We start from the raw sequence: 12,597 nt of genomic DNA, 5'->3' as shown, positions 1-12,597 counted from the left end.
GTATGTTTTAAAGGACTTGGTCCTTACTGAATACATTAAGAATTTTTAGGTTTCTAATTTAGACATCTCATGATTTCAAACTTTTCAGTGTCTCCAACAATAAGCATTTAAAAACTGTAGTGGACTTTCTTTTTTCCCAACCTCTGAACCCTCTTCCTAAGCTTGGATGCAGCCCCACTCTGGGAGCCTTGATGGAAGGCAGGGAATTCTGCCTTCCACTAGGGGAAACAAGAAGGAAGTACAGGCGGTACGTTAACTTAGCTCAGCCAGCCAGATGTTCCCAGTGGGGTACTGAACTGGGCTCAGCCCATCAGATGCTCCCAATGGAACGTGACTGCGGTTCAAAGAAGCAAGGAGGGCTAGTGCGGCCATAACACCCTTCTGCAGGTACTGCTGAGATCTGGTAGAGTAAAGCGTTTGTTGTGCCAGTGATGGGTCAGGCCTTCAACAGGGGCGTTAGGTCTCAGTCTTCACAGAAGACTTTCACCCTCAGGCAACTTTATCCAGGCTCTTTTGCCTTCTCTTTTTAGGCAGCTCTTCTGGAGAGGGGACTAAGAAGGGACTTGTGTCTGAGACCTTTCTAGAGCCATTTCCCGTCTTTTGGGCCATTGCCTGGGGATTCTCTCTGCTAGATTAAAGTGACAGGCTACCACCTTCTCTTAGGAACCCTCACTGGTGGGTGCTGCTTGAAATTTAATTTTAGTAACCTGATTTTTTCCCTTTTTTTTTTAATTGAAGTATAGTTGATTTACATTGTTGTGTTAATTTCTGCTTACAGCAAACTAATTCACTTACACATACATATACATCCTTTTTTTCATATTCTTTTCCATTATGGTTTATCATAGGATATTGAACATAGTTCCCTGTGCTCTACGGTAGGACCCTGTTGTTTATCCATTCTGTATATAAAAGCTCACATGTGCTGACCTCAACCTCCCTCTCCGTCCCCCCCCAACCCCCTCCCCCTTGGCAACCACCAGTCGTTCTCTAGGTCCCTGATTCTGTTTCTGTTTCATAGATAGCTTCATACTCTAGGTTCCACATAGAAGTGACATCATATGGTATTTGGCTTCCTCTTTCTGACTTACTTCACTTAGTATGGTCCATCCATGTTGCTGCAAATGGCATTATTTCATTCTTTTTCATGGCTGAGTAGTATTCCATTGTTTGCATGTACCACATCTTCTTCATGCATTCTTCTATCAATAGACATTTAGGTTGTTTCCATGTCTTGGCTACTGTGAATAGTTCTGCTATGAACATAGGGGTACATGTATCTTTCTGAATTATAGTTTTGTCTGGATATATGCCCAGGAGTGGGATTGCTGGGTCATATGTTAGTTCTATTTTTAGTTTTCTGAGGAACCTGCATACTATCCTCCACAGTGGCAGGACCAACTTACATTCCCACCAACAGTGTAGGATGGTTCCCTATTCTCCACACTCACCAGCATCTGTTATTTGTAGACTTTTTAGTGGCAGCCATTCTGACCAATGTGAAGTGGTACCTCATGGTAGTTTTGATTTGCATTTCTCTTTTAGTGACCTGATTTTATTTCTTCTCCTCTCACTACTTGCAAGTGTACATGTTTGACTGTGTATGTGTGTGTATCTTGGTGTGTTTCTTTCTCCTTGATCTTTCCACATTAAAGTCTAGTCTGGAGTCAAAAAGAGTTGACCCAGTTTTCTCTGATTAAAAACCAATAAAACCCAAATCACTAAAACATCCAGGATTAAAAGGTGTTTGCACATACCACAGTTTTTAAATACCCTTATTTGTAGACATATAAGTGCAATATTGAATATTTGCTCCCCTCATTTTACAGTACTTTCTTGGATTGCAGCCCCACCAGGAAGAAGCACAATTTGAATAAGTGTGAAGTCATAATAGATGTAATACATTTGAAGTCATAACAGGGTGACTTTCTTTGCGCTTTTCAGTCAGAGGCATTTTGATCAGAACCATCTGTCAGTTATCGTTTCTCTTCCTTTCTCCTCAAACTGCTGCACCTAGGCCGCCAGAAGTCACCTCACTCCAAAGAAGGCCTGCAATCAGTGTCAGCTGATGGGAAAATGCTTCTCTTTTACTTAGTGTTCAGCAACATCACTACCTCTGCAGATCTCTGCTGCTGATAGTAAACTAAGAAATCGTTGATCAAAATCCACTGCGTAGAAACTGAGCTGAGGGGCTCTACCAGCTGTGTGACCTTGGGCAAGTTATCTCTTGGTACCCTGTTTCTTCCTCTGGAGAAAGAGGTGATGATTATACTAGCACCTACCTCATAGGGTGGTTATGAGTCTAAAATGAGTTAACACACGCGAGATGCTCCCGACGTGGCCCGGCGTGTAGTTTGTGCTCAATAAGGGTTAACTCTGGCCATTACAATGCATATCCCTTAGTTGACCAGTGAGCAATGTTCAGTTCTCACAGCCTGTTATGGGCTGGATTGTGTCCCGCCCCATTTCATATGCTGAAGTCCTAACCTCCAGTGTCTCGGAATGTGACTGTATTTGAAAGTAGATCCTTTAAAGAGATAATTAAGGTGAAGTGTGGTCATGGGGATGAGCCCTAACCCAATGTGTCTTTATAAGAAGAGGAGATTAGGACGCAGACACACACAGAGGAAGGACCATGTGCAGACACAGGCAGAAGGTGGCTTTCTACAAGCCAAGGAGAGAGGCCTTCAGCAGAAAACAACGCTGTCCACGCCTTAATCTTGGACTTGCAGACCTCAGAAAATAAATTTCTGTCGTTTAAGCCACTTGGTCTGTGGTAAATACTAATGTTTTGGTGCTTTGTTATGGCAGCCTTAGCAAACTAATCCACAGCCCAGTCTCAAGCTTTGTCCTTGAAACTGGCTGCAGTCTTGGGTTTCCTGTCCTTGAACCCTGCTGCTTCTCCCCTTTCTCTGGCTACTCAGTGCTGCCCCCTGGCTCCTCTGCCATCTCTGCACCCCAGAATAGAAATGTTCCCCAGGTCCCTTCTCAGCACCCTTCTCTTTCTTTCTGTGTTTTCTCACACGGTGATTATCCATTGTCCCAGCTCTACCTCTGGCCTTCACACAGAAGAATTCCAAATCTATAGCTCTAGTTTCACTCTTCCTGAGATCCACACAGACTCTTCAGATGCCTGTTAGACATCTTCACAGCTGTGTCTTACTAATAACTCCTCCAGCCAAACCCACTGTCTTTTCATACTTTTTCCTCGTCTTTCCTCCCCTCCCTTAATGACTTCATTATTTTCGTAGTGACCCAAAATATGAAACCACCCAACCATCGCTCATTTCATTCCCTCACCACTCCCTTGTCCCCAAGCCCCATAAACTCAATTCCCACAAAGTCTTCCATACTTCTCACCCGTACCAGTCACCTCACAAATCCAGCACTCGTCAGCAATTGCCCAACATTTTGCAACTACTCCTTATTTCCCCTGCCTTCAGCTTTGGATCTACATCCTCCAAGGAGTTATTTTCCTAAAACACAAATACTACTATTTTCTTCTCAAAATATCTTAGTGGCCCTTTGTTGCCTAATTTAACAAATAAAGCCCAAATTACTTCCATTGGCATTCATGGTTTTCTATGATCTATTAAATAGCCTTCCTTTTCAACCTTAAAGGATATTTAAGAAAATATGCACAAAATCAACAAATATACTTTACTCTGCTGCCATATCAGACTACTTCAGAATCAGTGTAGGTTGTCGAACCTGCAGAAAGCAAGCATTTATATTCTGCAAATATATTGCCCTTGTCTTCTGTATATTACAAGACTTCCCTTCAAAGTAGGTACTACGTGGTAAATGGAACAAAGGAGAATTCTGATATTTTTTATAAATGCTATTTTTAATTTCATGGACTCCCATCACAACTTTTATTGTTGTTGTTGTTTTCCACTTTGATTGAAATATAATTGACACACATCATTGTATATGTTTAAGGTGTGCAGCTTAGTGATTTGACTTACATACGTTGAGAAATAATCATTGCAGAAAGTTTAGGTACCTTGCATCATCTCATGTAGATACAGAAAAAAAGAGAAACAAAAAAAATTTCTCCTTGTGATGAGAACTCTTAGGGTTTACTCTCTCAGCTTCCCTACGTATCACACAGCAGCCATCATGTTGTACATGACATCTCTAGTACTTGCTTACCTTATGAATGGAAATTTGTTCCTTTGACCACCTTCCTCTACTTCCCCCTTCCCCTACCCTCCACCTCTGGTAACCACAAGTTAGATTTCTTTTCTTATAAGGTTGTTGGGTTTTTGTTTTGTTTTGTCTTTTAGATTCCAGATATAAGGGAGATCATGCAGTATTGGTCTTTCTCTGTCTGACTTATTTCACTAAGCATAATGCCCTCAAGGTCTATCCATGTTGCTGCAAGTCCTTGTTTTCTGTGGCTGAAATACATGTATATGTGTATGTGTGTGTGTGTGTGTGTGTATATAAACACACACACACACACATACCACAACTTCTTTATCTATTCATCTGTAAATGGCCACTTACAAATAACGCTGCAATGAACTTGGGGGTTCAGATATCTCTTCGACATAGTGTCTTCGTTTACTTCAGATATATTCCTAGAAGTGGAATTGCTGGATCATGTGGTAGTTATATTTTTAACGTTTTGAAGAGCCTCCATACTGTTAGTGGCTGCACCAATTTACAATCTTTCCAACGGTGCACAAGGGCTCCCATTTCTCCTCATCCTCGCCCACATCGGTTCTCTTGGCTTCTTGATGATGGCTGTTCTAACAGGGCTGAGGTGATATCTCATTGTGATTTTGCCCTCATCACATTTTATCCACATTAAACTGTAGACCTGAGGATAATAATTTGGGTGTATGCATCCGTCATTCATCCTAGGTCTATTTATAAAACTTCAAGGATACCATGGCCCCACACCCACTACTGCAAATGGTCAAGGCCCAGAGGCACTCCTTGGAAAGTGTCAAGAGTCCAAGACTCAAGTCCATTGCAATCAAATGCATTTCCAGTGAGCCTTGCATAAATGTTCTGAAGGACCCTTGCATAAATGTTAGAATTCATATGTGAAATCTTGCATAGTAACGGAAAGGAAATTAAACCTCAGTTCAGTCTTGTTCGTGGGGCAATCCAAGATTCACAGATTCCTGGTAGCAGGTGTTCAGCAGATAAAGGATCGAGTCTTGGCAGGGAAAGGGAGATCTGTGTGAGGGCTGTAACTTTGGAGTTTTCCTCCAGGAGACAAACAGAACTGTGCCGAAGGATGGGTCGTCAGCCAGGGAGTACAGAAGGAGAAGAGAGGCGTGAACCTTCAGTGTGCACACGGAGAAAGGAGAATTCAAGAAAAGTGATCCCAATCTAGCAGTCAGTGCTTAGATAAATGAGAAAAAAAAATGAGGGAAAAAAATAGAAAAAGAAAAAGACATTATCTCTCAGTTATGTTCTCTATCTTCTTAAGGATTTATCCAAATCCTCGTCAACACGTTCTAAGAACATTTTGTTTTCCTTTCTGCTTAACTTGCTTTAAACTTTTAAACTATCTTGGTATCATTCTCTAGCATGGGCAGAGAGAAGGTTTTTTTAAAAAGGGGTTCTTTGGGGATCATTAAATATAGTTTTTAATCTGTTTCACTTGATTTTTATTTTAGTAATGCCCAGAGGAATATTCATCTATGAATCAGTCTGAAATAATGGAGCTTGGAATAATTGTATTTTGGAGAAATAGGTCAGTTCACAGCTGCCACTACAAAGGTAACATCTTGGAGCAATAGTTCTTCCTGAAGGTCGGTCATCAAAACTGTTGCTAAGTGACCCAGTCCATGTGTTTTAAACTTGATATTAACGGTTAGAAATGTACACATGTAGTTCTTTTGGGGGGCGGTGCAAATTTTTGAAGAACAATGACTTTAGGTTAAGCTAGATGGGGAGTTTGGGGCCAAACTTCCGTCAGTAATATTACTCCAGTGCACTTCACCTGATTTGAGAAAGGTCATATAAGTTCTTCCCCAATTATGAACACTTGACTGATGAACTTTCATACACACAATTCAGTATCTGTAGACTGACCCCTCTTCCTGCCTTCCGGGTTTTTCCTGGGACACCGGAGAGGGCATGAGATGCTGCTGCCACCTGGTGGTCAACAGGGGTAACTAACATTTACCCCCAAGCTGTTCCCTCCTGGGCATCCTCCATCCAGTTCAGTCCGGGTCGGCTGTGTTCAGTAAACACGTACTGAGCTTACGTGAGGGCCAGGGATTGTGGTCATTCCTCAGGGGACATGCCTGTCCCTGTCTGCTTTTCCTTTTTTACCATTTACAATTTAGTTTATTTAATCTCATGCAACTGCTTTCTTGGGAAGGGACTCGTTCTCTTTTACCCTCTCTGTCCCCCTATCCTCCTCGGTTCTTTCTCGGTTCCTTTGGAAAGGGTTAGCTCTCTTCTCCTTCTTGCTTAGCTTCCATTTGGGCACCACCAATGACACTAACCATGACTTAAAGCGAAAATGTTATGCTGTTAGACATTGTTCCAAGGAAAAAGGAAATCATACAATTTATAATTTTTCCACCGACTTCTAAAGGCTTCAAAAGGGCCCAGAGTTTCACAAAAGACGCTTTTTGTCTTCCCGTCTAATTGCATCTACACTATTTTTACTCACTTTTCCTGAGGCACCAACATTGAAGAAAAATATTTCTAATGCTTTTCATCCATTTTCTATTTTCTAGCCATAGTAAATTTTCCTTTTTCTATTTCTCAGCTCATTGTGGGTTATATCAGCTTGCTTGAGATTGTTAGTAAGCATAATCATCATTGATAAAACTGCTTTTAGGGAAAATTCATTTGAACTCAAACAAGTAGCTAAAAGCTTTCGAAATGTAGTCCATTTCAACAAGAGACTTTTCTGCAATTAAAAAACATAAATTAGGGGCTATTTTGTTTATAATATTAAAAAGATTTGTAACTTTATAGATTAACTTATCACTGAATCTCTAAATAACATGATCTCCTGAATGCATTTAAATTGTGATTCAATTGTAAAACATTTACAAATAGAAGTTGCTATAAATCCAGTGGGGGTAAGCACAGAGCCAGTAAGAATCAAAGAATTTGGGAAGAATCACACAATTTTAGGATTCTGTTAGTTCCACTAAGTGTGCACATATCTGAAATAGTCTTATTTGTAATCAAAGCATTTGGGAAGACTAATTATAATAAGAACTATGTAACCTTCAAATAAATTCCTAGAATTCCTGGTGGGATTGCTAAATCAAAAGGCATGTACATTTGTAATTTTGATAGATATTGCCAAGTTTCCCTCCATAGAGATTATACCAATTACGTTTGTATCAATTTTTAGATCCCCAAAGACATCATTATTATTGGTTTATACAGTCAGTGTTTATTAAATTTATCCAAACATTTAAGGTTTCCTTTGCTATTCATTCCTTCCTCATCTCTGGCCCTCCATATGGGATTATTTTCCTTTTTAAAAGTACATCCCTGGACTTCCCTGGTGGTGCAGTGGTTAAGAATCCACCAGCCAATGCAGGGGACACGGGTTCGAGCCCTGGTACGGGAAGATCCCACATGCCGCGGAGCAACTAAGCCCATGCGCCACAACTACCGAGCCTGCACTCTAGAGCCCGCCAGCCACAACTACTGAGCCCGCGTGCCACAACTACTGAAGCCCGTGTGCCTAGAGCCAGTGCTCCGCAAGTAGAGAAGCCACCGCAATGAGAAGCCCACGCACCGCAACAAAGAGTAGCCCCTGCTCGCCGCAACTAGAGAAAGCCTGTGCACAGCAATGAAGACCCAACGCAGCCAAAAATAAATAAATTAAATAAATTTAAAAGTATATCCCTTAGAATTTCCTTTAGTGAGTTTCTGCTGTGGTGAACTCTCCGTTTTGTTTGAATGAAAATGTCTTTATTTGCCCTCCTCCCTGAAATAATTCTAGGCTGACAATTATGGTCTCTTAGCACGTTGAAAAATCTCATCCTTTAAGCTTCCTTTGTTACTGTTAAGGACTTAGGTCTCAGTCTGACTGTAACTCTTTCCAAGGTAATTCATGTTTCCCCCTCTGGTTGCTTTTAAGGTCTTTCTCTTTGGATTTTAAAATAATTGATATTGTTTTAGGGTTTTTCAGAAATTTCTTTTGCTTTGTTTTAGTTTCCTTTGCTGTGTCTAGATGTGGATTTTCTTTTTCCCTGCTTAAGATTTGATGAACTTCTTAAATCTGTGGATTTGTCTCTTTTATTAGTCATTAGTTATTATCCTTTTAAATATGGTCTTTTACTTATTTATTTCATCCTCTCTAGACCCTCAGTAAATGTATATCAGACCCTCCTCTTCTATCTTCTATGCCTTTAATCCTCTCTTCTGTATTTTTTGTCTTCTGTGCTGCATTCTAGATAATTTCTTCTGACCAACATCAACATCCAGTTCAGGAATGTTCTCTTTAGCTCTGTCTAGCCTGCTGTTAAACTCTTTTTGAGTAATTAATTTCAGTTACAGACTTTTCAATTTTAGAAGTTCTATTTGTTTCTTTGTTAATGCAATGTTTATAGTTTCTGGTTTCCTGGAGATATTTTCAAGCTAGTTTTTTACTCCTTAATGCATAAAAGCAGTTGCTTCGTAGCATACGCCTGGGCATCCCAGTGTGTGAGGTGTCTCTGTGGGGGCCATGAGCATGCACCTCTCAGATATCTGGCGATTAAGAGCATGAATAGCTGATGGCACCAGCTGCTGTGCTCTGGTACCCATGACCACATTCATGCAGAGGACATGTCCAGGCACAGCAAGGACCCGCAGGAAAACCTGTTTATGGGAGACACGGGGCTCCTTTGGCAGGTGACTTTGGCTCAAGGACTCCTCTCCAACCTTACTGAACTTTCTTAGCACTGCATTGCAGTTTAAGGCTCTCCCACCTAACCTTCCGTCCTTCCCTGTCTCCTTCACAGGGGCCTGAAGTGCAGTGTGGTAGGGCCCTAAGCCCCCGCCGTCCCCTTTATGCCTCTTCATTTTCCTTCACGGGCATTTCCCCTCATAAATTCTTGCATGTCTAGTCTTGTCTTGGTGTCTGCTTCCTGGAGCACCTCAACTAGCCCGAATGGTACCAGGAACAACCCAAGACAGTAGATGAGAAACGTGCATTTGAGGTTGCCGCATGCACCGCTAAGTGGGCCAGGAGGACGCCAGCCCGGTTGGTCGCTGGGGCGCGAAGCGTCTCGGCACAGGGTGGAGGCTTAATTCCTAACGATTTCACCAGTGGTGATGTGAAAAAATGCCCCAGTGCCAGGGCTGCAGCGATGATGCAGGCACTCAAGCGATGTGGGGGCGCCACCCCTACAAAACCAGAGCTGCCTGGTTACTGTTAAGTTGTACTGATGCCCCGCAGAGCGATCATGACAAACTGAGGGCAGTTAATGGCCAAGTGTGAGAGCCTCGGTGGTAACTTACAGAGGGGCCCGTCTCTCCTGCAGTGGAAGAGCAGACGCCGTGGAGAGTAGGCTGAAGACAGCTGTTAGAGACGCCTGCAAGCTTAGCCAAGGCAGGCCTGTAACACAAAGATTTGAGCCCCGTTGGGGAAAACCTGAGACTCTGAAACATACGATGGGGTCACCTGAATGAACGCCCTGCGCGTGTCAGCTCTGTAACCACCTGCTACCTCCATCCTCCAGGCTTACAGAGGTGCCCACCCTTCCCCAGTCAGAGTTAGCACTTCTGCTAGATTGGAAGACACTGCAGAGACCTTGCCTACGAGGCAACGGTTGTCCCCTCTTGGGGGTCCCCACCTCTTCTCTTGGCAGCCAGAATGCTCACTAGGGCTACAGCCCAGTGCAACCCAGCTGAAGATGGGCTGGGCGTGATAAGGGAGGAGAGAGACCATACGCCAAAAGAATGGCAGGAAGCATCCAGCATCTGCTGGCAGGAGCCAGGGGAGCAGCCCTGGAATTAAATTTTAAAGATGCTCAATCAAGACTAGTGGAATGTGGGACTGGATAAGTAATTTCTTGGGAGATGGGATTTAATATCCTGGCAAGGACCCCAGGGGATGGCGAGAATTCCTTGCTGGGGTGGCTCCTGGAAGCCTGGAGAAAGGGATGACCAATACGCAGCTAAGTGGAAAGGCCTGAGGTACCCAGGCAAACGGTAGAGTCAGGAGATGCTGGGATGGACGGATGATCTCACTTCAATGAGACGGGATGACCAAGAAGTCTCTCTGTGAGACACACATACTCTAGAGGGTGGGAAATGAACCCTGGGAAGACTCAGAGCCCTGCCATTGGACAGAAGACATTAGAGCTCAGAGATCTGGCACATCCTGGGACATCTCCTCTAAAATAACATCCCTACCACAGGGAAGGAAGCACTGCCCCCGGTGGGATACCCTTGGGTTCTGGAAGCAGTGCATTCCACAGGTGAGAATACTGTCGCCTCCATCTACTGGATGCCCTGAAGGCTGCCAGCTTTGAGTGGAGCAGAAAGGGCTCTGGCACAGGTTCGGGCTCTGGGGGCGCAAGCAGCCTTACTTGGGCCGTATGATGCAGCAGACCCTTTGGGGCTGGAGGTGTCAGTGGTGAGAAAAGATGCGGCGTGCAGCTTGCTGCAAGCCCCAGTGGCAGAATCAGGGTGGGAACTACCAGAGCAGGAATGTACGCTTATGGGAAATGCTGAATGGAGGAGGAGAAGTGGAAGGAGAGGGGATCAGCGGTGCACGGGGCTCCCTGAGGGAGCGGGAAGCGATGGGTGGAGAGCACGGCGGGCAGGGGGGACCTTTGCTACAGGGAGAGATGCTCTCTGCTGTGGAAGGAGGAGGGGAGGGCAGCAGATCGGGGAGCTTCTACTTTAGGGGACAGGAGGTTGGGGTGGTGCCCACAAGGTGGCTATTGCCTGTCTTTATGAAGCAGGACATGAGGCCATCAGCTGAGAAGAGGAGGCGATGGGGTGAAAAGCAAGGGATATCGGCCGACAGAGACGATTTCTAAAACAGGAGCTGGCGGCTCTTCCAATTTCTTTTCTTTTTTTTCTTGGCTGCGTTGGGTCTTCGTTGCTGTGCGCAGGCTTTCTCTACTTGCGGTGAGCGGGGGCTACTCTTCGCTGCGGTGCACGGGCTTCTCACTCTTGTTGCAGAGCATGGGCTCTAGGCACGCGGGCTTCAGTAGTTGTGGCACGTGGGCTTCCGTAGCTGTGGCGCACGGGCTTAGCTGCTCTGCGGCATGTGGGATTCTCCCGGACCGGGGCTCGAACCCGTGTCCCCTGCATTGGCAGGCGGATTCTTAACCACTGCACCCCCAGGGAAGCCCTCTTCCAGTTTCTAAAAACTACTTACATGTTGGAGCTGATTGAAAAAGAGTAAATGTATTACATTTTGAGTATTTTGCAAACAAAAAGGATTTTGAATGGCCCTGTTGTTAGGCATGAGAAATATATTTCCAGTGTTATTTTGACTTTTAGTAACTCTTTGAATGACATAACCGTTTTGATTGTGCCTCAAAAGAGTGGCCATGGAGGAAAATTTGTATTTCTTTTGTGAGCTTAGGTAAAAAGAAATCCACAGAATTCCATATAAAGTTTAGGTAGCGTGAAGACTAAAGGGATTTGCTTATTTCTGGTTTCCTTGATTACTTTTGTTAGATTTTTAAATTTTATTTTGGAGTATTTTATAATAGCTATGGAGTCAGTTTGCCTCAGAATGAATCCTGGCCTCTATTTATGAGCTACATGAAATTGGACAAGCATTTTGTTATCTTTGTGTCTCAGTTTCCTCTCCTATAACAAGGGTAGAATAATAATATTTACTTCATGGAGCTGTTGTAAGGAACAAATCAGATGATGTATGTAAAGTGCCTAGCTCAGTAAAGCTTAGCTGTCCTTGTCATTTTTAATGGTTGAAAAATATCCCACTCTATGACTATCATAATTTATCTAGCCAACTGCCCATTGATAGATATTTACATTGCTTCTAATATTTTTGCTGTAATAAACAAAATTTGGTAAATATATGAAGATGTGGAGCAATGGGATTTCTTATCTATTGTTAGTGGGAGCGTAAATAGGTATCAACCCTTTAGGAAATAGTTTGACACTACTCTGTAAAGTTGAATATGAACATACCATGTGACTCACTAATTCCATGCCTAGGCATACATCCTAGAGAAACTGTTACATATCTGTGCCAGGAGATTTGTGTAAGAACATGCATAGCAGCCCCGTTCTTGGTAACCCTAATGGAAAGGACCCAAATGTCCAACAACAGTAGACTGGATAAAGGTGGCCTTGGAAACAAATGAACTACCACTACGTGCAACCCAGGAGAAACTCACAAGCATTTGACATTTGACAAACAAAGCAGGTCATATCCTAAAATTCATATGGAATCTCAAGGGACCCTGAATACTCAAAATAATCATGAAAAAGAAGAAAAAGTTGGAGGTCTCACACATCCTGGTTTCAAAACTTACTAGAAACCTCTAGTAATCACAAAAATTTGGTGCTGGCCGAAAGACAGACATATAGACCAATGGAACAGAATAGACAGCTAAGAAGTAAACCCTTATGTTTACAGTCAAATGATTGTCGACAACCATTCAATGAGAAAAGGACAGT

Source organism: Balaenoptera borealis (genome assembly GCF_965194805.1).
Source record: "Balaenoptera borealis genome assembly, chromosome: 21".
NCBI lineage: Eukaryota > Metazoa > Chordata > Mammalia > Artiodactyla > Balaenopteridae > Balaenoptera > Balaenoptera borealis.
Note: the sequence above shows the minus strand (reverse complement) of the source record.